The following is a 24,776-nucleotide window of genomic DNA, read 5'->3' on the forward strand; positions in this document are numbered from 1 at the left end:
AGATATCAATCTATATTGTTAACAATTCACTTGGTTAATTAATTATTCAATATGAACAATACTACCAAACTATACTAATACATATACTGGAGAATCTAATTTAAAGCTTTAGAAGAATTTAGCAATTCAATCACCGGTTTAGGAGCAAGAGCACTTGTTCAGTCTCGGAAAGTCGGGAACCAACTGAGCTCCGCTTGGAAATACCCCAGGTATTTATAGGCTCTGGGGAAAGTTGGAAAACAAAATGGCGGACGATGAGAAATTACTATGATTTTAGACAAATTCAATGTTTTTTCAAGTATTTACCAGAATTTTAATCATAAAAAGTGATTTTATTGTAGTTACTTTGGAATAAGATTAAAGGAATTCAATAAAAAAGCGTTTTGAAATATTTTTGGATGTTAAATAAAAGTTGATTTGCAGACAGAACTGTTTGGAATTAGGTTCATGTCCTTTCCATGGATTCCTTTTTCAATGATACATGCTTTTATTGAATAAATAATTTATTGCTTGCTTTTTATAGATTCTTTATCATTTTAAATTTAAATTCAAGGTTTGAAAAAAAAAGTGAAAAAACCTTAAGCTGAATTAGGCCACGTGGCCGCCAAGGCTACCTATAGTAGGCCTATTCGGGTTTCACGAATTGAAAAGTAAGCTACAATAATTATCAATTGAAGCATAAAGATGAAATTGAACATTTTATCAACATCCATTTGTTTAAATAAACATAATTCCATTTTTTATCTTATTTTTTGGTACAGTATAGGTGATCCTGGACCTGGACCGTTTACCGTAGGCTAAAGTTCTTCTATTCTACAGATATGCTTTCGATCAAATAATTTGTTTGTCTATTTAAAGTTATTCATTATTTGATACTTCAATGCTACAGGGTAGTAACTTGAAATATCATGATGAATTAAAGTAAGGTTTTATCTATAAAACCTTGAATTTAAGTAGGCTGTAAGCTGTGGTGGCCAAACACTTGCATGTATCATTTCAATGGAATAAAGTGATCATCTAGAAATTCAAGTATCTCATTCTTAATTCATCAAAGAAATCAATTTTTGATAAAAAAAATAAGTTAATATTGATTGTTTATTCTGTTTTGTTTACAATATTAGTATCTAAGAAGTCTATATCTATTTCTGAAAAGTTTAGAGTAGACCGTGGGCTAAAGTTTCAAGCTAAATATTTCATGATAAAAAAATTTGTTTATTCAACTAATACGATCGTTTGATTATTGTAAAAATTTTATTATATTTAACTTGGATCTAAAATTGAAATGATACAAAAAATTTAGGCTGGATTAGCTGAGAATCTCAAATTAACGTTGGCTCTTGGCCGATTATACTAAACCTATCGCGCCTATATTTAAGGCTCAAGAATGTATAAAACAAATAAGTTTTATTATTCAAATAACTACTATACATATGTACAACTAATCCAAATCGATTCCCAATTAACAAAACAATCATACTATTTTACAGATCTATTGTTAAAATGAAGTAGGCTATTCAGCATAAAATTTTCAAGCCTAAGCCATGTATGCTATGTCAGAATGGTATTTAATACACTCATTTACAGATTATTCAAATTTTCTGTTCTAAAAAATGTTTCTCCTTATCAAGTTGATTGATTGTTGCTTGAATTTATTCTTAGCTTGAAAAGCATACTGAGATTGTGAAAATGAAATAATGCAAGACCGATCAATCTCAAAATCGAGTGGGATAATGTGAGGCCATGGGCTACCTAATAGATAAGAATTCAGATCTTGGAAACGTTTTTTAGACTAAAAAAATCATCTCAAAATTTTTTTAATTGAAAATGAATAATTACATGTCAATGTATTTGAAAATGTTCTGTTGCCTACTTATTTTTGCTTAGTGTTGGTTTTCTAAAAGGGTTTCACAAACAAAAACCGCATGAGTTGACATTTTCCCTTTTTTCAATCATATTCTCACTTGAAATAATATTCTGAGTCTATATTAACATTGAAAAGCTCATCGTTCATTTTTCAATTCAATCAGAAATTAGAAGATGGAAAGTATAACATGCAAAATCCATATAGCTATTATTGGGTTTAGTTAGATACAACAAGGTTATAACCGACACATTTCTACACCACCAATTTCAACTCCATCAACGGAGGCTGTAGTTGAGTTCTTGAAATTCGCACTTTTGAAAATATGACAAAAACTGGCTTTATCATTTTGCATTCGAAAAGGATATAAATGAAACTGAATAAACACAAAAACTCTTGAATTATGCTTCATTATCAAACAATCTTGATAACTTTTATTGAGACAACAAGTTTGGAGTTTTGCTAAAGCCGGCTTTATTTCAAGAAATAATACAGCTGACAAACTCTTGAATAGAAAAATATTAAAACATATGAATTTTTAATTTCCTCAGTTTGAATTCATATCACACACATGATTCACTCAAGTCTTCGAGTTAAGGAAGTATGTTTTAAGCATGCGTTCACTTGGTAGATATTTTTTTATTCCGAAAACTTCTACTAGATCATAGCCTACTATTATAGATAGAGTAAATAAGTATTATCTAAAGTAAGCCATGACTAGATACATTGTTCCAGTCTTCATTTAAGTAGAAGAAGTAATAATAAACTGATTTACCAGAAATAATATTAATCTGTTGATAATTTTTAAAATGTGTTTTCACACCATTCTTTGTTAACTGGTATAAATATGTTCCCATGAACCATAATGCAATGAAAAACGTTGTATATAATAATTGCCGTGCTACCAATTTTTCCTTAAACGGTTGGAATAGCATATAACACCTATCACACTAAGGAAAGTTGTCGGCTCCAATAAAATAGATACTTGATAAACTGTGAATGGATCTATTGCCTATGAATGAGAAATCCAGTTTTCAGAGCAAATTAACTTATAATCTTCAGATGAAAATTTTGGCAAAAACACAGAAATATAAAACGAACAATAACTTATAAGCTTAATGATTTCAAGTAACTACGAACTAAAATACTTATCTAGTTTACAGTTGAAACACAGTGGCTATTGGCTTTACTACACTAATAGCGAATTTTGCACAAAAATTTATATAAACTTCAATCTAAAACATTAATAAATTCATTTAAACAGACAATAACTCAGAGCACAAAATTATACAAGCAACAGCCAGCCATATATTCAGAAGAAGGTCCAACAGGAAAAAGACACAAGTTGCCAGTCACGAAAGACAACGCCCTCTTCAATATCGATCTTTACAGACACGTCAACACAAAATTATAACTTATAAATTTAGAATTCACATTCTACATCTGTTCTCAATAAAACTTTATTTTGAAAATGTTATTTTAAATTTTTATACATATATTCTATTCAAATAAACGATTTATTTAGTAATTTGTTAACCCTACCTCGGTGACATTATGGAACAATGCAACAAACATTTACGATAATAAATTCTCCATCAAAAAGTTTATCCGTCTATTGATAACTCTGACATTTACTATAAAGTTCCATAGATCTCGAATTGAAGATTCGATTTAAATGTGAGAAGAAAAATGTAATATTACAAATACCCCCCTCTTGACATAAAAAAATTTTACTGTTTGAAAATTTAAAGAAAAAATTTACATTGACCCTAATGAAAATTGTTGAAATTTAAATTTGAGAACAGTAACAATTTTTTCTAGAAAAACATTACATGTCATCCAAAAATATTGAAAATTATTATAAAAATTCATCAATAGCGTTTGTTATATGTTTCCAAACAATATCTCAAAATATAGAATATCAATATTACTTTTGATTTAGCTTTATAATTTAAAGAAAAATATCTCAACAGAAAGTTTAATATGTAAAGAATAGTTTTTTTGAAATTGCACATAAATTTAATAGATAGAAAAATTTAATTTTTATTGCATAAAAAAATTTAGTATGTTGAATAAAAAAATTATTATTATTATTTTTTTTTTTTTTTTTTAAATGAATTGATGAATTGTTACATTTAATTTTCACATAAAATTTCAATAAATCAAAAAATGTTCATTTCTTTCACTATTGACGCGGTTGATTTTATTGATGCACATTTTGGAAAACAGTCCGTTAAGGCACTCAGTATGATTTTCAGTTAAGTGTGACTCCAATGTGATGACGTTAAGTGTTGGGCTGATCTGGATGCACGTAGTGTTGGGCTGATACTTGTAGTCGACTGCTGCATACCAAACTCGATACAGGTGACATCTCAGTTAGCATTGCTTCATGTTTGTAGTAGACGGCTGCATTCCAAATTCAATACAGAGTCACATAAATTTTGTATCATATTTGTAATTATACAATGTACATTTCAGGCTTGAAATGACAATGTAATTTGTTTTTTTTGAAAAGAGATAGACGCTGCATACAGGATTAATTTAGGTGAGGATTAATTTAGGTAAGGTTTGGTTTTTTGATATTTTCAGTTTTCAAGGTTTAGAGTTCTGCATACAGGAATAATTTAGGAGAGGATTTTTTGAATTAATTCTTTCATGATACTGTGACTGTTCTTCTGAATTCAAAGTTGTGAATGTGAACATGGATGGCAATTACCTCCAGGTAATGCAGTAGTGTTGAAGTTTGAGATACAGAGTCAGCAATAAGCATTGGCATTGCTATTGGTGTATGCTTTGGTGTCGGCTTTGGCATCGGCGTTGATATTGGCATTGGCGCAGGCATTGGCATTGGCGTAGCTATTGGCATTGGCGTAGCTATTGGCATTGGCGTAGCTATTGGCATTGGCGTAGCTATTGACATCAGCACAGGCATCGGCGTTGATTTTGGTGTTGGCATCAGCATTGGCGCAGGCATTGGTGTAGCTATTGGCATTGATTTTTGTTGTTGGCATTGGCATTGGCGCAGATTTTTGGCATTGGCGTAGCTATTGGCATTTGCGCAGGCATCGGCATTGATTTTTGTTGTTGGCATCAGCATTGGCGCAGATTTTGGCATTGGCGTAGCTATTGGCATTGGCGCAGGCATTGGCATTGATTTTTGTTGTTGGCATCAGCATTGGCGCAGGCTTTGGCATAGTTATTGGTGTTGACATTGTTGTTGACATCAGCATTGGCGCAGATTTTGGCATCAGCATTGGCGCAGATATTGGCTTCGGCGTAGTTATTGGTGTAGGCCGCAGCGTTGATTTTGGCGTAGATATGTCACACTAGTTCGAAAATCACCCAAATGTTCTTAACACTCTTCATGGCGTTCACTTGTTACTGATTTCGAGACTCACATGATAACTATTTCAATGTTAATGTCTGTGCTGTACCTGTTATCTTAAAATGCTTATAAACTAAAAAGAAAAACTTTGATTAGGCTATCAATATAATCTAATACACATAAAAATTATTTTAAGTATCTATGAAATCGAAATTTGTTAACATCTTATTATACAGTCAGCAATACATAAATTGTAAAATATGGACATATCAATGATAAATTTAAAAAAAAAAAAATCATTCATTTATTCACTGTTCAAATATCAAAATTTAATCCATTCTTCAAAATAGAAATATAAGTTCATAACACCCTGTATCATTATCAAAATTGTAAAAAACAAACATCATAACAACACAACAAAAATTTAATTTCAATATATATTTCAATAATTTCAGACATTTGGTCTTCTATTCAATCATTTCATAATATATTTGCATTTCATTATTATTTAATATAACATTTCATTTATAGCATGTTCATTTCACATTTATGATTTATCATTCAGGGTTTCAAAATTATTTAGTTTTAATTTTGTTCAAAAATTGTATAAAAAGCAAATTATCTAATATTGTTAATCATCGTTTGTTGGATACTACAGTTTATTTCGACTCTTCAATGTTCTAAACACAAACTACATTTCATGACAAAACTTTACTATCAATCATTAAACAAGAAATCATTCAAAACATCAATAATATTTTGCTTCAAAGGCAAACAATATTCATCAGTAATCATCATCTTGCGTCTATGGCAATCAACATTATTAATCATTATCTTGCATCTATGGCAATCAACATAAGTAATCAACACAAAAATTATATCTCATTACTGCCTCTCTAAGTCATAACCTCTGTTATTCCTTCTTTAGGCAATAATGGGTTTCCATCTCAAAAAACAATCACATACCAGCAAAATTCTAATCAACAAACCCCACTAAAAATTCTACATACACTCCAGCATCCATTTCAAACGATAATCAATCATATCAAAATTTATAGAACAAACAGTTTTAAAATTAAAAAAAAATATCAATTACAAAACACTTTAGAAAAATTTTAGCCTTTAACTCATTTCAATTGATAATATAACACAACGTTTTAAATTAAACCAATTATTTTTTAAAATAATTTAAAATTTAAAGACTGTATAATAAGTATAAACAATTCAAGATTATGATACAAAGATGATCAAGATGAAATACTGGGTAAATAAGTTCCCTAAAAAATACAAACAAGAGAAAAAGAAAACTGGGTAAATAAATTCCCTAAAACAACACAAAGAAGAGAAAGATTAATTAGAGCCTATCCTACATGTCAGTACTGAACTTTCATGAGGAAGTATATTTAATAAAATATACTACTATGGAATTTTGTAAATTCCAAGTATGACTCTAATTTGTTATAATTGTGAGCTATCACTCCCACAAAAACAACTGGTGAAGGAAAAAAAATGTGTTGACTATTGTGACTGGGTGGAAAGTTCCTAGATGTCTGTAAGGCAATGTGATAGCAGACTCTAGTATCGGACCACAAAAACAAAAGTATGCAAAAGGTTTTACAAACATTTGTTGTTGCAGTCATAAGGTTTTTATATCGCAAACAAGTAGGTCAGATAATCGAGTCCAGCCGTATGTGGTTCACGCCCACACCTCTAAAAAAATCACACCTACTTGTCTACCAAAAATCCAAAGTATTGGACAGCAAAGAAAAAAAATAAAATGCAAAATGGGTTAAAAGCCCAGAAGAAAACTATAACCTAATTACATATGGCTTATGGCACGATATGCAATGAAAGATGAGAACATGGGACAAAATTGCTCTGAAAAACCTAATTACCTAATATGATACCTAAAAAAAAATAGACATGATTAAAATATGTAATACATGATGAAAAAATATACCGCAAGCAAACAATTATTTACGCAACAATGGATAGATTTTAGAAAAGTTAAGTTTTATCAACAATTTAAAGATTAGGAAAATAAGCTACTATTTTAACTTCCAAAATTATTTCAGAAAAAATACAAATTTAAATGACTATGGACAAGATTGGTTAAGATATGCATCATAGAAGAAATTTACTGAATATTACACAAAGACAGAAAGAATCGAAATTTGAAAAGATTAAGGGCCAAGAAAAATAGGCTATAGGAAAGAAAAAGACACAATTATGGACTCTTACCATACACTGTGTAGCGATTATGCTATTCTGAATCCCGGCATAACACAGGATTCCTAATCATTGTGTGTTGGGGAATACCCTTTCATCATGTGATTCATTGTCATCATCTTGTAAATAAGCAACTTGAAACAACCTTTGAATACTAACACATCAATGGAAACTTTGTGTTTTGTTTTCTTCAATAGCATAATTTTATTCATGGGTTCATTAGTTTCAACCAAGCAGTTTTGCCTACAAAAATTCGTCATGTTCACTTGAGAATGCATTGCATACACTTTTTCAATTCTCAGTTGAAAGTTGAACTCATCAACTTGACTCAAAGCAAGATTCATTTTGTTCACATTGTTCCTAACCTCCACAGAAATCTGTCTCATGTAATCATTCACTTTACTTATAGTTTTCCTAACTTTCGATGTAGTAATCTGATCCATAGAAACATTCGATTTGTTTACTGTTTTCCTAACCTTCAATGTAGCAATAGTACTTTCTTGATAGTTGACTTTCAATGAAGACAACTCCCTACCTACTTCTTTACTCAATTCTACACTTTCACTATGGTTGACTTTTTCAACAACAGTAACTAGGCCTACATTGTCAGAAACTTGAATGAGTTTATCTTGTAACTTAACACTACTATCATCCTGCTTCAATTTGTTTTCATCTTTCAATGTTTCATGTGCATTTTTCAATAGAAGGTTTATACTAACCTGCTCTAGTCTAATGCTAGTACATTCTTGCTTCATATCATCAAACCTAGCATTTTGATTTTTAAACATTTGGTCTAACTTAGCATTTTGCTTATCAAATTTAGCATTTAACTCATCAAATCTAGCATCTTGTTTTTTAAACATTTGGTCTAACCTAGCATCTTGCTTATCAAACAGTTGTGTTAAGGCAGCTATTAACTCATCATCAATTTAATATTTTCATATTGTATGCCATTTTGCTAGTCTGCACAGATAATATATCATTAGGACTTGATCTCTCTTGAACTGATTTCCCACTCAGCAACAAACCATTCATAACCTATCAAGATATCTATCCACTAATAATTTCTATAACCAGGGATTTCGTGGTGTACCATTTGGGACATATTTATTTTGTAATTCGGTCCCACCACAGGGGTAACATTTGGAACAAATGTGGTGATTCAGTCCCACACCAGGGCGTACCATTTGCCGTGCTACCAATTTTTCCTTAAACGGTTGGAATAGCATATAACACCTATCACACTAAGGAAAGTTGTCGGCTCCAATAAAATAGATACTTGATAAACTGTGAATGGATCTATTGCCTATGAATGAGAAATCCAGTTTTCAGAGCAAATTAACTTATAATCTTCAGATGAAAATTTTGGCAAAAACACAGAAATATAAAACGAACAATAACTTATAAGCTTAATGATTTCAAGTAACTACGAACTAAAATACTTATCTAGTTTACAGTTGAAACACAGTGGCTATTGGCTTTACTACACTAATAGCGAATTTTGCACAAAAATTTATATAAACTTCAATCTAAAACATTAATAAATTCATTTAAACAGACAATAACTCAGAGCACAAAATTATACAAGCAACAGCCAGCCATATATTCAGAAGAAGGTCCAACAGGAAAAAGAACACAAGTTGCCAGTCACGAAAGACAACGCCCTCTTCAATATCGATCTTTACAGACACGTCAACACAAAATTATAACTTATAAATTTAGAATTCACATTCTACATCTGTTCTCAATAAAACTTTATTTTGAAAATGTTATTTTAAATTTTTATACATATATTCTATTCAAATAAACGATTTATTTAGTAATTTGTTAACCCTACCTCGGTGACATTATGGAACAATGCAACAAACATTTACGATAATAAATTCTCCATCAAAAAGTTTATCCGTCTATTGATAACTCTGACATTTACTATAAAGTTTCATAGATCTCGAATTGAAGATTCGATTTAAATGTGAGAAGAAAAATGTAATATTACATAATGTATAAAACATTTAAACCATTATATTGATTTTCCAATTTACAAGTATAATAAGATTTTGCATCGATTTAAAATCATCCAGTGAAATCAATTCCAATAGCTGGTTTTTGCCGATCTATAATATATATTATCTAAAATACAAATTTGTTTGGAATATTACTTTATACATTAAAATTCACGCAACTGCTCAGTCAACGTAACTTCCCCTCTACAATACGATAAAGGATGAATCTTTCCATTCAGATTAACTCTAACTGTCATAATTCGTTATGATTAACACCAAAGTTCCCCATTCAATCAATGATGACAGCTCTAGCTGAATCTCACAATGTACGACAGTCATGTGTACCATGCTTTTAAGAAAATTTGTTGTGAATCAATGATGACAGCTCTAGCTGAATCTCACAATGTACGACAGTCATGTGTACCATGCTTTTAAGAAAATTTGTTGTGAATCTGTTTAACAATCCACAATATTTAACTTACTTGTTAAATATGGGAGAATACCATAAGCATCTTCCATTTTTTTTTTTTTATTTTTTTTTTATTTTTACACAAAACATTTTATTTTTTTTTTGTGAATAATACAAATTATCTCGATTATGATCATTAGTTTGTTCTAGATTCCGGAACACACCGATTCATATCTAGAGACTGAAAAGAAATAATAATAATACTGAATTACTTTTCACTTTCTTTGCCCTATAAGTAAGGAAAGTATTGCTTTCCAAAAAAATAATTAAGGTACCCTAATTTCAAGTTTTCTATACGTTTCAAGGTCCTCTGAGTCCAAAAACATGATTTGTTTACCTTGGAACACTCTAATTCACAATAAGAGTATTTGTATTTTCGGTCAGTAATACTTTTTTATTCGATTTAGAATCATCCCAAATCATTACTTGAGGATTATTACTTTGGATACCCAAGCCTTCAGGAGAAAGCTTGGATTTTAAAGAGCTATTCAATGTGCCGTTTCTAATATTGTACCTGGACAAGTGAACAATCAAGAGTTATTCCAGATCTAAATGATTCTACAGTGGTTGTCGATGGGTACAATAGCCTATAAAGAACTTCCGGCGGGCTTTTTCCCAGGATAATCCAATGCTGAAAAGTTATAACGGTGTTCGGTGGATTACGGAAATACTCAAAGGATGTGGTGAGATTCACGTTGAACCCTCAACATTCCTTCCAAATAATGTTATTTCAACCAATACTGACAATCTGTGAATCCCACGAAAGAAATTTTACATCTTTTTAATGCAATCATGATGAGAAACATCTTTGTCTCCAAACAGGAGAATTGGAGATTGGAGTTAGAATGGCAATTTGTTGCTAATATGCTAATCACTAAAACACTTTTTTCGCAGGTCAACCCCCTACTGTATTGTTTTGTCATCTTTATTTGCAATTCATGAACTATCGAACGATCTTAGCCTTGCACGTTTTGATTGCATAGCAAACAAAACATAACTGATCACAACTGGTTGATAGAACATCTGTTTTTATAGTTATGTTATTTATTGGATGAATGTCAGAATAATTTCTTAATTTGATAAAGTTTAATATTATTTTCCGATGGATATGGTTTGAAATAATGAGGAAAGAAGAACGACTACAGCTCTCTGTGACTTATTGTATATGTTTACATCCCAAGAATCGTTATCTGCAATAGTCGATCCTATGATCTTTTTCATCATAATAATTTATTTATTTGAATGCATATGATATTATAATTTTGTTTTCGGTCTTTTTTAATAATTTTATTAACTATTCAGGGAATATTCCAATTCTACGCCCCATACAGAACAAGATTTCATCTCCAACTCCCCCCACCCCTTGGGCTCCCCTGGTTTGTTTAGAAATTGCTTCCTGGTGGTTCGAAACCCACCTAAAGCTGTAAGCTTTCATCATCATCATAATCATCTTCATCAACAGTTTTATTAGCCAAGCTCAAGTCTGGAGCTCACGTGGAAATCATCCTCAGGAATAATTATTTCCATATTTTGCTGGTATCTACAACATTACGATTCCTAATCTGCAGAATGTTTAAAATTCAAAAGTGTACAAATTATTTCACCTATTATTATCAACTTTAGTTTTTTCTGGATTCTGGAACACCCCGAATAATATCTCGAGATTAAGTAATTTTGGGTACTGATATAATATATAATTGATATTTTATCATCTTTTCCACTTGCTGAGAAACATCCCAATTTGCTATTCAACTCTTCAAATTTTCGGGCACTAATATTGATCAATGCTGATCCTTATCTGGTTTAGAAACATCAAATTCGTTACTTAAGGATTATTACCGTTGCAAGGGTGCCCAAGCCTTCAAGAGAAAGCTTGCATTTTAGAACAATTCAATGAGCCGTTTCTGATATTATACCTGAGCAAGTAAACAATAAAGCGTTATTCCATATCTATATTAATCTTCAGTGGTTGTCGATGGATAAACCGAGTTCACGGCGGGCTTTCCCAGGATAGTCCAATGCCGAAAAGTTATAACGGTCTACGTTGGATTACGGAAATACTCAAAAGTCCGTGGTGAAATTCACTTTAAACTCTTAGTATTCCTTCCAAATAATATTGATATTTTCCTTCAACCAATAAAATGACAAATTGAGAAAAATCTCCAGATAGAAACATTATATGATTGTAATGTTGATTACAAACATTATTTATGTCTTCAAACTAGAAGATCGGAGATTGAAGCGGATTTGTGGCACACTAGAACAACCACCGTTTTTATCACATGTTCACCCCCTACTGTATATTTTATCTATCGACTTTGTTTGCAAGTTCGCAATTCTTGAACTGCCTAGCACGCTTTGATTATCTAGCAACAAAAACTTGGCGGATCAGACAACCGTTGCTTGACAACCTATTATTGGGTTCCTTGCCCTATTACCATAGGTAAGGAAAGTATTGCTTTCCAAAAAAAAATTGAGGTGCCCCAATTTCAAGTTTTCTATACGTTTCAAGGTCCCCTTAGTCCAAAAACATGATTTTTGGGTGTTGGTCTGTGTGTGTGTAAGTCTGTGAACACGATAACTCCATTCCCAATTAACCGATTGACTCGAAGTTTTAAACTTAAGGTCCTTATACCCTGAGGATCCGACAATAAGAAATTTAATTCAAAATGGCGGATAGTGGCAAAAAACAAGTTTTTCACGGGTTTCTTGAAAACGGCACTAACGATTTTCTTCAAATTTATACCCTAGATAGCTATTTATAAGCGATATCAACTGACATGAGTGTCATTTCTGGAAAATTGCAGGAGCTCCAAAATATGCTTGAGAAAAATGAATTTTGTTAAATTTGATCACGATTTTCTCAAAAATGACTTGACCGATTTTTTCAAATTCATACCCTGTATAATTTATCTATCAACTGGCATGAGTCTCCTTCCTTGTAAACTAACAGGGGGTCCACCCCATCCTTTAGAAATGGACTCTGTAATCATTTAAAATAACACGTCATAGTCGATATCTGTTTAGAACAGCTGTTTCGACGACTTTTAAAAATTCATCAAATCTCACAATATTTACACAAAGGAAAATTTACTCTGAAAACAATATACACAATATAGTATGATGATCGTAGTATGATTTATGTAGCCGCCAATCGTCATTATGATGTTATTCCCCTAAATTATTCTCGTTTGAGAATGAGGCTTCAGCCGTGTCCACACTCAACAAATGTTCGACAAGCATGTTTGATGAGAAGCTCAGGGACAAACATTTTAAAAAGTTTGTACAATCATTGTTTGTCAAAAAAAATTACTTTTTTTTTCCAAACATTTTCAGAGTTGACAGTTGTTTTCATCTGTAAATCACAAAACCTGTTCTTCCCACTTACTAATATTTTGTTTGGTGACGCGTCCACACTGGCCACGGGCAAACATTGTTTGTCAAACATAATAAAATTTGCCCAAATTTTTTCAACATACATGTTTGTCAAACATTTTTTCAGTGTGGACATGGCTTACAGATCACACAGAAAGCGATCTGCTATACTATGGGTTTCTATATCTATATACTTGAGAGCTATCTTAGATACAGATATAGAAACCTATGAACGCAGTTCGCAGATCGCACTCTGTGTTGGCCGGTCTCTAAATATTGAGAAATATGCACAAATTATATGTTATCTGGGAAGAACTTACCATGGAAACAGTGTTGACTTTTTCGGAAAATTCGGCAAACAGCATAAAACATTGATGCAGCTGGAAGGTGGTGGAGTCCTCGCAGTAATGGTCAGCCAGCCTCACTGTGAAGTCCTTCCACTCTCTTCACCAATTCATCGGCTTAGGTCTTGGCATTTTGGAAGAATTTTGTAACATAGTTTATATTTGACACTTCAATGTTCTCAGTCTTCATTCATTATTATGATACTAGGTAAAAATTAAATGTATCGCTTTTGCTGGATTGGATTTGATTTTCGCAACCAGATTTGATGAAGAACCGGGATTATTATCTTTTCAAATGTTGAAGAAATCTCGTATAATTTTAGTTGCCATCAGAAATCGATTCTTTTCTCCTCAATTTTATTTTTTCTAGGAAGGATTAAATGCATACTAAGGTTCTTCTGATATCATAATATATTCCAGTAAAATTCCTAGAACGAATTAATTCGTGACGTGCGTGTATTCTTGATATCATGTTAAATTTGAGTGGAATCTTGTTGTATGGTACCAACAGCAAGGTAACAATACGAGTTACAGTTTTATCTATTCTAGGAAACTAATGTATTGTAGCTATTCGTTGCTTCCATTCATTCATTCTCACGCTCGAACTACCGCTAATGCTCAAGAATATCCTCATCAAGCTTCCATTCAACCAATATTTTGACAGTTTGAATTGTGTGACTTGTCCCGCTCATTCAACACAGGACTAATTAGGTGCATGGAATACATAAATAACTCTTTTGAAGCTAGTCAATGCTTGTCAAAATACAAAGAGATAAGTGATCGTTGAGAACTATTATTGGATAGTGCTTCCTTTGTGGATGATATCAACCACCTCGTTTTACTATTATACTCATTCCCTAATGTACTCAATCCATACTCATATTTCCAATCTATTTATCAGATCATGTAAGTTTGCTTCCTCTATAATATACTATGCTTATACTCTAAAAACGTTTATATTCAGGGCTACTCAATTTTTGAAAATGGACTAAGCATCCGAAACTGGATGTTTTTAAATTTGTTATTTTATGTTGAAAAGTTTTCAAAAGGGTATTTGTATGGTATTATTTTACAAATAAACTTATACTCATATAATATGCTTTCAAGTGATAATACACAGTAGATGCTTGATTGATTTGATATTAAACGTTTCGAAGATAGATTTTGAAATTTCAAATTCAAATAGTTTAGAGTTTTATTCGGGTGTCATGATACAATATTCAAAATTTCTTTGAAACTAAAAGTGGAAAGTTCTGGAAAATACATTCATTTTGAACAATTCAATGAACGTTGGATCGAGCGAGCTGAGAGCCTTTTTTCATTTGGAAATTTCTTGATCAAATAAATGCATATTCCAACCAGTAATGAGTAATTGCGGTAGTGGATTGAATTGATTGACTCCTTGGTATCTATCTCTCATATAAATTTGAGAGGAACATGTGCCTGCTATTCAGATTGCATGGCTGATCATTTGACGAACCAACTGCGCTAAATTAATATCGAATTTTAAAATCGTGGTTAGTTGTTCATAACCCAAAAAAAACTTGTCTTCCCACCGAAGTACAAGCCTACAGCTTATGTGTGTAACCCTACAGCCAGAGAAAACTTCTATAGATTGGAGAGAAACCTGCTATAGATTGTATTTTTTCTTCAGGGCTACTACTTTTAATATAAATAAAAATATTAATCTGAGTTCCCTTATAAATGGCATTAGTAGCCAACACATGTGACAAAATAATTTATAAGGGTACTCAGATTAATATTTTTATTTTTCTGCTATAGATTGTTTATTCCGCGCTACAGCTTACAAGCATCATCCTCGGTGAACAAAAAAAGTTAAGTAGGTGTATTTTTCACGGTTGCAAGTAGCCTACGTCAATTAAAATTAACAACGGTCAAGTGACGTCATCTAACTGAATCGATGGCGCGAGAAACAATGACCGACAGTCGATCACGTGAACGTGGTTGAATCAAATGGACGTAATTGCACCCGAACCTATCGGGATATTATCCGAACATTTTATTATCATCCGCATCCTTTAAGGTATAAGCACAAAAGAAGGAAACACAAACTCGAAATTTACTTATTGTTCTTCACTTTGAAAGCAACAAACAGAATGTACTAATTACTAATGAAAATGCCAGGATTTCAATTGCCTAAATGGTAGATTCAAATACTCACCACCAAATTGAGAAGAAAGTTTGCTTGCTATTTGAGCTTTATGTTGATTTCATTGATGGCTACAACAAAAGTATTCACTTCCTCCACAATGCTGAGGTTTTCTGGATGAAATTAAGATAATTTTTGACAAGAATTAAATAAGACTACCGACCCCCTGGGTTGGAGAACTCGCTAAAGAACAGACTGTTCGTAATCTTTGAAACCCGCAACTCTTAATTAAACTGAGTTGATGAAAATCATAAAAACAGCTAAATGTTTCTCTAACAAGAATAATTATTTGACAGTAGGTTTCTTTCATCGGGTATTTGAAATGAAAAAATAAATTTTCAAGAATTACTCTGTCGCTTCAACATCTTTGACCCTAGTAGTGGTGTTTTGAGAGAGCTGCCTATCCAATAGAAATCGAGGGGTGTGGCCTCCCCCTCCACCCCCCCAGCCCCAGTCGGCCATTTTGGCCCCGCCCCCAGCCAATAGGAATCAAGGGGCGTGGCCACGCCCCCCTCCACCCCCCCTGCCCTAGTCAGCCATTTTGGCCCCACCCCCCTCCACCCCCCCTGCCCTAGTCAGCCATTTTGGTCCCGCCCCCAGCCAATAGGAAGCAAGGGGCGTGTTCAAAATGGCGTCCCTCCACCCCCCTTACCTAGTGTAAGCCATTTTGTCCCCCACCACCCCAACCAATAGGAAGAGGCGACAGCCATCTTTGTTGTAGCAGGTGTCAAAAACATCTGTCATCTCCCACCAAAGTCCCCAACCAAGAGGTTCCCCTACCCAGGAAGTGCCCCTGACGGCGGCCATCTTTGTTGTAGCAGGTGTTCTGACATCTGCCCCAGTTAACACCTGCTTGGTGCCAATTTGCATATTAAAAATATACCCACATTTAAAATCTTTAAATCTTTAAACTCTCAAACTACACTACTAGCACTAAACTCTCAAACTACACTACTAGCGCTAAACTCTCAAACTACACTACTAGCGTTCAATGTTTGGTGCAAATTAAACTACAATAATATATTCCTTGTTTTCCTCCACCACAGGAAGAATGAAAAAAATTACATTTCATATTTGTTTGTATGAGATGTCATTTTCTCCACACTATGCTGTAAAAGGAATGGTGGCGCTTTTTTTAATGTGCTTTCCCCATATTGAGAAAACTCTAATTGAATGTTGCTATAATAGGATGTAGAATAGATAGGCTAATCTATTCTACATACTACTATAGTTATTCATTACAAAGTGTTAATCAACATTAGGCCTATTGCACAACAATATAGTGCATGCTCCTTTTTTCCACCACCACAGGAAGAATGAAAAAAATTACATTTCATGAGAATTGTTATTTTCCCCACACTATGCTGTAAAAGGAATGGTGGCGCTTTTTTTAATGTGCTATCCCCATATTGAGAAAACTCTAATTGAATGTCACTTAGTTATTCAATACAAAGTATTAATCAACATTAGGCCTATTGCACAATCAATGATGGGAATGGGTTTTTTTTTTTTTTATTATTTTTTTCATATATTCCTTTCTTCTTCTAGAAGAACAAGAGGCGATTTACCTTCTCGCTGTACACACTTCAGATAGAGTTTTTGTTTGTTGAAATCCTCAAGTGTTTGAAGATTCAATACACTCAGAAATTTCTCAGGTAAGTAAACTTTGCAATAATAGTCACCATTGCTGTCATGATCGTATAACCTCATTATGATTCGCTGTCCCTGCTGTGTTCTCACCAATCTAGCGTGTACAACACGGTACCACGAATCATGGTCAAGATCTTTGAGTGAGACCGTTGGATATTCAGTTTTCGAAATATAATTGAATGACTTCATACTAAAAAGTCTATCATTTCCAGTGTTGCTTCTCTGTAGATGGTGATCCATAATAATAATAAAAGCTTACCGCGCGCGCGATCGAGTGCAAGAGTAACAAAGCAGCTATATGCTTGGGTGGGTTGTCGGTTGAAGACTGAGCAAACCTGTTAAGCTGTCAGCCCCCCACAACCCATTCCATTTCCTGTCGACTCCTTCCACATTCCTTCTGTTGACTCGTTCTCCCCTCCGCCACGCCTCCTCACACCTTTCCTTCTGTTGACTTCCCGCCATTCACCTTTACACGCACTCTCGCTTTCTACCTTCTTCTTCTTCTTCTTTACATGTAGCTGCATTCCTTTCTTCTCCGCTGTTCACCTCTTCTTTACAGCAGCTAGTCGCTTCTTCTTCTTTTCATGTAGGCGCATTCCTTTCTTCTCCCACCTCTTCTTTACAGCTAGTCGCCGCATCTTCTTCTCCTCTGTTCACCTCTAGCGATCTTAAAATTTCTTCTTCAATTCTTATTAGCTTGTTTACATTCAAACTAAAGGGTCTGTAATAAGCTAAGTAATCACTGATATCGTTAATATTAACTGTATTTAGAAATATTGCTTTCAATTGTCTAGCAATACTACTGTTTTTTGTCTCTATTGCTTTTTGACACAAATCATACCATTCAATGTAGTTTTGTAATTTAATTTCTAAACATTCTGGCGCATAAGACCAAGTTTGTGGATTCATTATAGCTCTTCAATCTGCTGCTACCGAAGGTACAGTAAATGAGTGGTACTAGAACAGTGAAATTTATTGCTTTTCGCATCTCCCTTCCACCACTACCTACATTTTCGCTACAGGTCAGACTGCATACTCTCGCTTTATGCGAAATCAAATCAAATCCACAATAAACACACAGTATGCTTTCCCCATCAAAATAAAAACCTTGTCGGGCATAGTTGCGTTTTCATTGTTTAGTTAACAGCTTAGAATGTTTCATACTTTCCATTCTATTATTTTCGCATGTATAATCGATATCAGCAGCAGCAGCATTACGATTCAATGAACTCATATTTTTTGTAGGCATTGAAGCAGCAGCACTATTCTCCTTTGTTTGCTTGTTACACATCAAGATTGTCAAATAATGATACACACTGAAAAGCGCACACCGCCCATTGGACGATTTGTTATGAATTTTGCATACACTAAAACACCAAGAATTTTCAAACATTGTATAGTCTGGTTTTTGAATATCCTCCGGCATAGTAAGCACATTGTCGTGTAACCTTTTCAAAAACTGTGTTTTTTCTCTTCCCTTTGTATAGATTGTGGTATAATTTTGCAAATATGAAGCAAGCAGCGCGTCAGTGTAAATTAAGTCGCCTTGGTCCCATCTAATTTTATGATAGTTATGTTCAAGCCAGCTGACATCACGGTACATTTTTCTACTCAGTAATGTTTTCGGAAATGGTGATTTAAAGTGTAGCACAATATGTCGTAGTTTGTAATCGATTATGGCTACCTCTTTAATAATGATAAAATTATCACCACTTTTGAAAAAATGAAACTCGACTACAGCAAAATCAATGTCATCATTTTTCCTGTCCCATTCTTCTTTACTCTTTTCCTCCTCCTCCTTAATTCTTGCTGCCTCCTTCTCCAATTCTTCTTCTTCTTCTTTATCCAAGTCGCATTGTATGCCAAAGTCTCGAAATTTTGTTGATACTTGCTCATCATTGTCCATTTTCTGTTGTCCGTCGGTGCATGCACACATTCTATGTACAAATGCATCAAATTTTGCTTTTGTCAATGATGACAATGATGATAATGATGATAATGACTATGACGATGACGACGACTGAGGAATATCTATGTTATTATTCAAGCTATTAGAACACATTACAACTGAACACTGATGTAATTACTGTTCATACACACACTTTTATATACCCCCCTCCTCCTTCTTTGTCATGCATAGCTTGCTCTTGCGTCAAATTACTGTACTTCACAAACTAATGCGCTCAATGGTTTGTATTCTACTAATGTGTCACTTATCAAAATACAATATGCAGTCGTTAAATTTGGCACATTTTCTGTAAACTCCATTTCCAATCAAATGTCTGTTGACGATGTTAAATGATCAGCTTGATGTGAACAATCTAGTACAATTATTGGACAGCAATCAGTAAAAGTTTTATAATCTACAACTGTACCATAATCAGTATGAAGTCCTAAATTATAATAGCTGGGCGCAAATTCAATAAACATTTTGTACAAAAGTTGATTATTTCCATTTATACGATCATACGGTAGATATTCACTATTCAGGAAAAGTTTAACATCGTGCAATTTGCACATATCAAATTTCGACATTGACTTTCCCATTACATTTTTCCTGTTTGTCTGAAATGCTAATATTACAAATTGCGGTGTATCAGCTTTTGAAGCCGTCTTTATAGTCCAAATCGTGCTAACACTGCTCGGCAGCTGAGGATATTCGTGGATATCCCATTTTCTGAATGCAATTTTCAATGGCCTATCCTGATCAACAATTTTCAGAAATTTCAATCTTAAATGATCATCTACATGAATATAGGGCACTTTCCAAAGCAATTTTGTTATTTCCAACGACATTGATGTTGCTTGCGACAACTCAATACAATTAATATCTGTTGCGGACCTCAAAAGCACAAGCTCTTGTCTCATATTCAAAATTACATGTTGAAAATCTTCGAAAAATGGCAGAAGTAATTTTAATGGTACGCAATAAGCAAAAGTATTATTAGTTAGTGTTGATGCACTATCAGTGAAACCTGCTAAATTATATGTATTTTTATCGTTTAGTTGTTTCACTAAATATGATTTAATAGTAGAAGTAATACCTACTAGTCGACTCTTTGCAACGACTGTACCTGCCAACTCAAATCGTATCTCATCAAACATATGTGCTACTGCATTTGAACTGAGCGTATATACAGCCTCGACCGGCGGATCATCAGGTTTGTCTTTTGCCGGCGGTTTTGTACATGTAATTTTCCCCTCAACAATAAGAAAAGATTTTGCAACTAATGAAATAAGGTCATGAGACGATTTCGACAAACGTATTTCATCATTGTTATTAAATTTCAAATTACCATACAGCGCATGCGTATGATAATCAAATTTTGTTATATCTGAATAATAGTGTATGTCTTGTTCAACATTTAGTATGTCACTAATTGCAGCCGCCGCGTGTTTTGACGACATATTTCCAATTCACTTTAAAACCAAGCTTTTCTAAAAACCTTGCTCGATTATGTGTTATCAGTTTCACGGACTGATAAGTACTAACTGGTGTCGGTTGCTGCATGCTAAAGCAGTCCTACCGCCACCACTCCACACCCTCCTACTTGCCGCCCTAGGTTGTTATACACAACAAAACCCATTCTGTAGTGCTTCTTGCTCTCCTCGCTTGTGTTGTTTGCATGACTAATGCTCACATCATTCTAACACATGCTTGATCCATCGCCGCCTCTCTCTCTCTATTCCTTCTTTCTAATGTTACTCTTATTGTTATACTATCGCCGCGGAATCAACTAGTTTACCATTCTGATCAACTACTTGAATTACAATAGATTGAATTCTGTGCGTGTTTAATGGAAAGTAAATAATTGGCGATGGTGATTCATTTATTAGAAAACCAGGTGCAACCTTTGGTAGGAATTCAAAAATTGTATGAACCTCTTGCCCATTTCGATAACTGCCGCATGCAATATTACAAGTAACCTGGAACGATTTATATTTGTAATGGATACTAAACGTTTAGAATAATGCCATTTTTTGCTACAAGAATTTCTCTATCAAAACCGAGTATATCGGCTAGTGATGTGTTCATTGTTAAATCAACATCTTTATCCGCTTTCAATTCACATAGCATTGTCGTATTATTTCCTTGTATAATTAGATTTGAACTATCAACATTCATTTTCTCTTTATTTCATTTATTATACGATCAATTTCGTAGGAGCCTGTATCCAAATCAATCAAGCTATCACCATACTTAAAAGATGAGTTGACATTTTAATTATATTCGGTACACTATTGTATGTCCATAAATTAATCATCCAATTTCATATTGATAGCGTGCGTCTAGCTCTAGTACAGTGGGAAGTACTTCAATTAAACTGCTGCTGCTGCTACGGTCTTTAGATGATAATGTTATTACAACCATTGTGTACTACTACTACTGTTTTACCACCACCTTCTTTCATACACATCTACAAGTGAACTGTCTGCTATAACACATCTGCAAGAAATAAAAGAAACAAAATGACCACATACATTACTATTTAGTGTTTGTAATTGATCATAATGAAATAAATTTCAACATTTGGTTGTTGTTTGAAATAGTTTATCAATTGTATGGGCGGCTGTAAATTACCAATTGGATCAATATATACTTTTTGTGCATGTTTTTTGTAAGCCACCCAGTGTGTTCCACTGTTCATGATCGAGTCTAAATTTATGATCGATTTTTCATTTAAATTATTCTTTTTGGCAATGTATCAATCATATAAATACCACGCAATTTAATATCTAAAATATCAGCCCAATCTAGTAGATCATAATTTGACAGTGGTCCTTGTATATTAATCTTCATTTTCTCACTTTCTTTGGCGCTCTCCTCCTCTCGTCCTCTTCTTCTTTGTTGTCCTTCTTCTTTGTGAAGGTGTTTCAATGATTCTACCGCCTTTATACAAGGGCGCATATGGTCTTAAATAAAAACCTTGACCAGCTATGTGCTTACTTAAATGTTTAATTGCTTTTTGTCGTAAATGTGCACTTCTTTGTCTTGTAGTGATGAATTATTTTTCCAACCTTCTCTTCTATTATTCCGCCGCCGCCGCCTCCGTTGTACTCTACCCCCGCCAAGGCAGCTTTAGCTTTGATCAATTTGTAACTAAGTATGCGGCTGCTTTTTCAGTTAAAACCTGTGTTTGGATTTTTAAAACAGACCATGCTTTATCAGCCAAACGACGATCGGCCACATTTTGCGACGAATTATCACTATATCTGCATACGCTATATCATGCTCTTTACATGCTTCATCCAGACTATTTATTCCTTTGTCCCCCCTCCTTAATCTTTTATCTAATTTGGTGCCGGGTCCGCAAAAGCGGTAGGAGGGGATATGCAACTCCAGGGGTAATGTATCGACAATTTTATTAAGGGCGGTTGATGCAAATCCGCTAAGTTTCGATAAAATACCAGTGCCAATTTTACGTCGCACTCGTCGACGACAAGTCTTTTTTGCTACCATCCTTTCAATAGCAATGTTGAAACCTGACTAAATAGAAATTAGTTAATCCCCTTAAGACCTGTCGGCTCCGGCTCGCTATCAAAAATATACAAAGTTGTAATGTTGTTATTAGTAGAAAATTTGAATACTATCACCAGACGATGGGTTTATGTTTATACAACTGTTCAATGCTGTATATTGTTAAAAAATTACAAATAACCTTACGTTGATCATTCATATAAGCATACCATTTGTCTAGTCCATCATCAAATAATTTCGATGTTTTATAATTCATTTGAGATTGAACACATAGTTTTATATAAGATAATATATGTGCTTTATTATAAGCTTTTACGCTTAAATTGGCAGTACTGCTGCTGTCTTTTACAGTTTGGTTAATGATGAAAAATTTAACACATTTTCAACTCTAATATTGTGCAATGTACAAGTACTCAGAGTATAGTATAAGAGTAATATCATACTAATTGTGTATATTATGAATGTAACAAATACTATGATTATTTTCATTTCTTGTCCTATTGACTTGACTCCCATCGTGTCTGCTGGCAAACTAAGTTTGCAGTGACATGCAACTGAATGCATTCATGTATGACGCATGTGTGCAGCTATGCATGACCAGACATGTCTGAACATGTCTGAGTCATTAACCTTTGACTATAATAGTCATGCAGAACAATGATTGTACATCAGTTGTGCACATTTGTTGATCACACACACACAAGGTAAGTTAAATGAAGTGCAATAATCAACATATATATAAATTTATTATAAGAAATTAATTATAATTTATAAGAAACCTAATCCTTTAATTCAAATTGCCACAATTTGAAAAAAAAAAAAAATTTAAATTTTAATATTATTAATTTAAAAATGTTCCTCTGATCGCTGCCGCGACCGTCGATTCAGCCTTATATCAGAGGAACAACCTTCGCTGTGAACAACTTGCATTATTAAATTGTGGCAACCTGAATTAAATGACTGTACATTCGCATGCGTAATCTTAGCAGTAAATCTATGCGGCATGAATGTTTCAATTTCGGCATCTTCGTTGCCCCGACGTCCTACATTTGCTACCCTAATGATAACAGCATCCTTGTTGTAGGAGCGCACAACACGCACACCTAAACAGGATACTGAAATGCATCGGATAAATGTTTTAACGCAATTGTACGACGTCGGGATGGATCTGAAAAATCTTATCAGGCCATCAAAATCAAATTCATGCCGCATAGAGTTAGATCCTAAGATTGCGCGTGGACGACTATAAGGATGAGCGGTGGAGGCAGCGGCGGCGGGGGGACAACCTTGTTGGTGTGTGAAGTGGGGGGGATTCTTGTTGTGGAGGGTTCCGGACTTGTTGGTGTGAGTGAAGCGGGGGGATTCTTGTTTGGGGGCGGGGGTATCCGGCTTGTTGGTGTGATGTGATGGTGAAGGCGGGGGGGATCGCAGCAGCTCGGGTGGCGGGTGGTGTGCGACGTGTATATTACAAGCTGCTGGCAATGCGGCGATGAAGGGGAGGGAGATCGGGCTGGAAACTGTTGCTGACGTCGATCCGTTTGATGAAGTGGCTGCCAGAGGTTTTGCTCCTTGAGTTGCTTTCTCAGCTCTGGTCAATAGTTCCATTAATGAGTTGTCTTCATCAACAAGCCGGCGTCATCAGGTGCAGCGTCGCTTCTCAATAGTTCAGCCTCCAGCATAGCCATTGCCCCGTCCTCGGACCACAACTCGTTAGTGTAAATGTCCTTAGAAAAAAATCAAGTTTAGCAAAAATATATTATTTTCTATTTTTTTTTTTTCAGTTGGCGTTTGAAATGTTGCCGCGAGCAAGAAAGCGTTGCATTCATTGTTCCAACAACAGTGACATCATCAACAGTGACAACAACGATAGT

General features: G+C 34.0%; 1 protein-coding gene across 1 annotated transcript in view; it reads left to right on the plus strand.

Moving 5' to 3' along the window:
* Window positions 1–24,776, plus strand: part of LOC111059748 (inverted formin-2-like) — a 63,482-nt gene that overhangs the window by 5,708 nt on the left and 32,998 nt on the right. The window lies entirely within an intron of this gene.

The sequence above is a fragment of the Nilaparvata lugens genome, chromosome 6 (genome assembly GCF_014356525.2).
Source record: "Nilaparvata lugens isolate BPH chromosome 6, ASM1435652v1, whole genome shotgun sequence".
NCBI classification, from domain to species: Eukaryota; Metazoa; Arthropoda; class Insecta; order Hemiptera; family Delphacidae; genus Nilaparvata; species Nilaparvata lugens.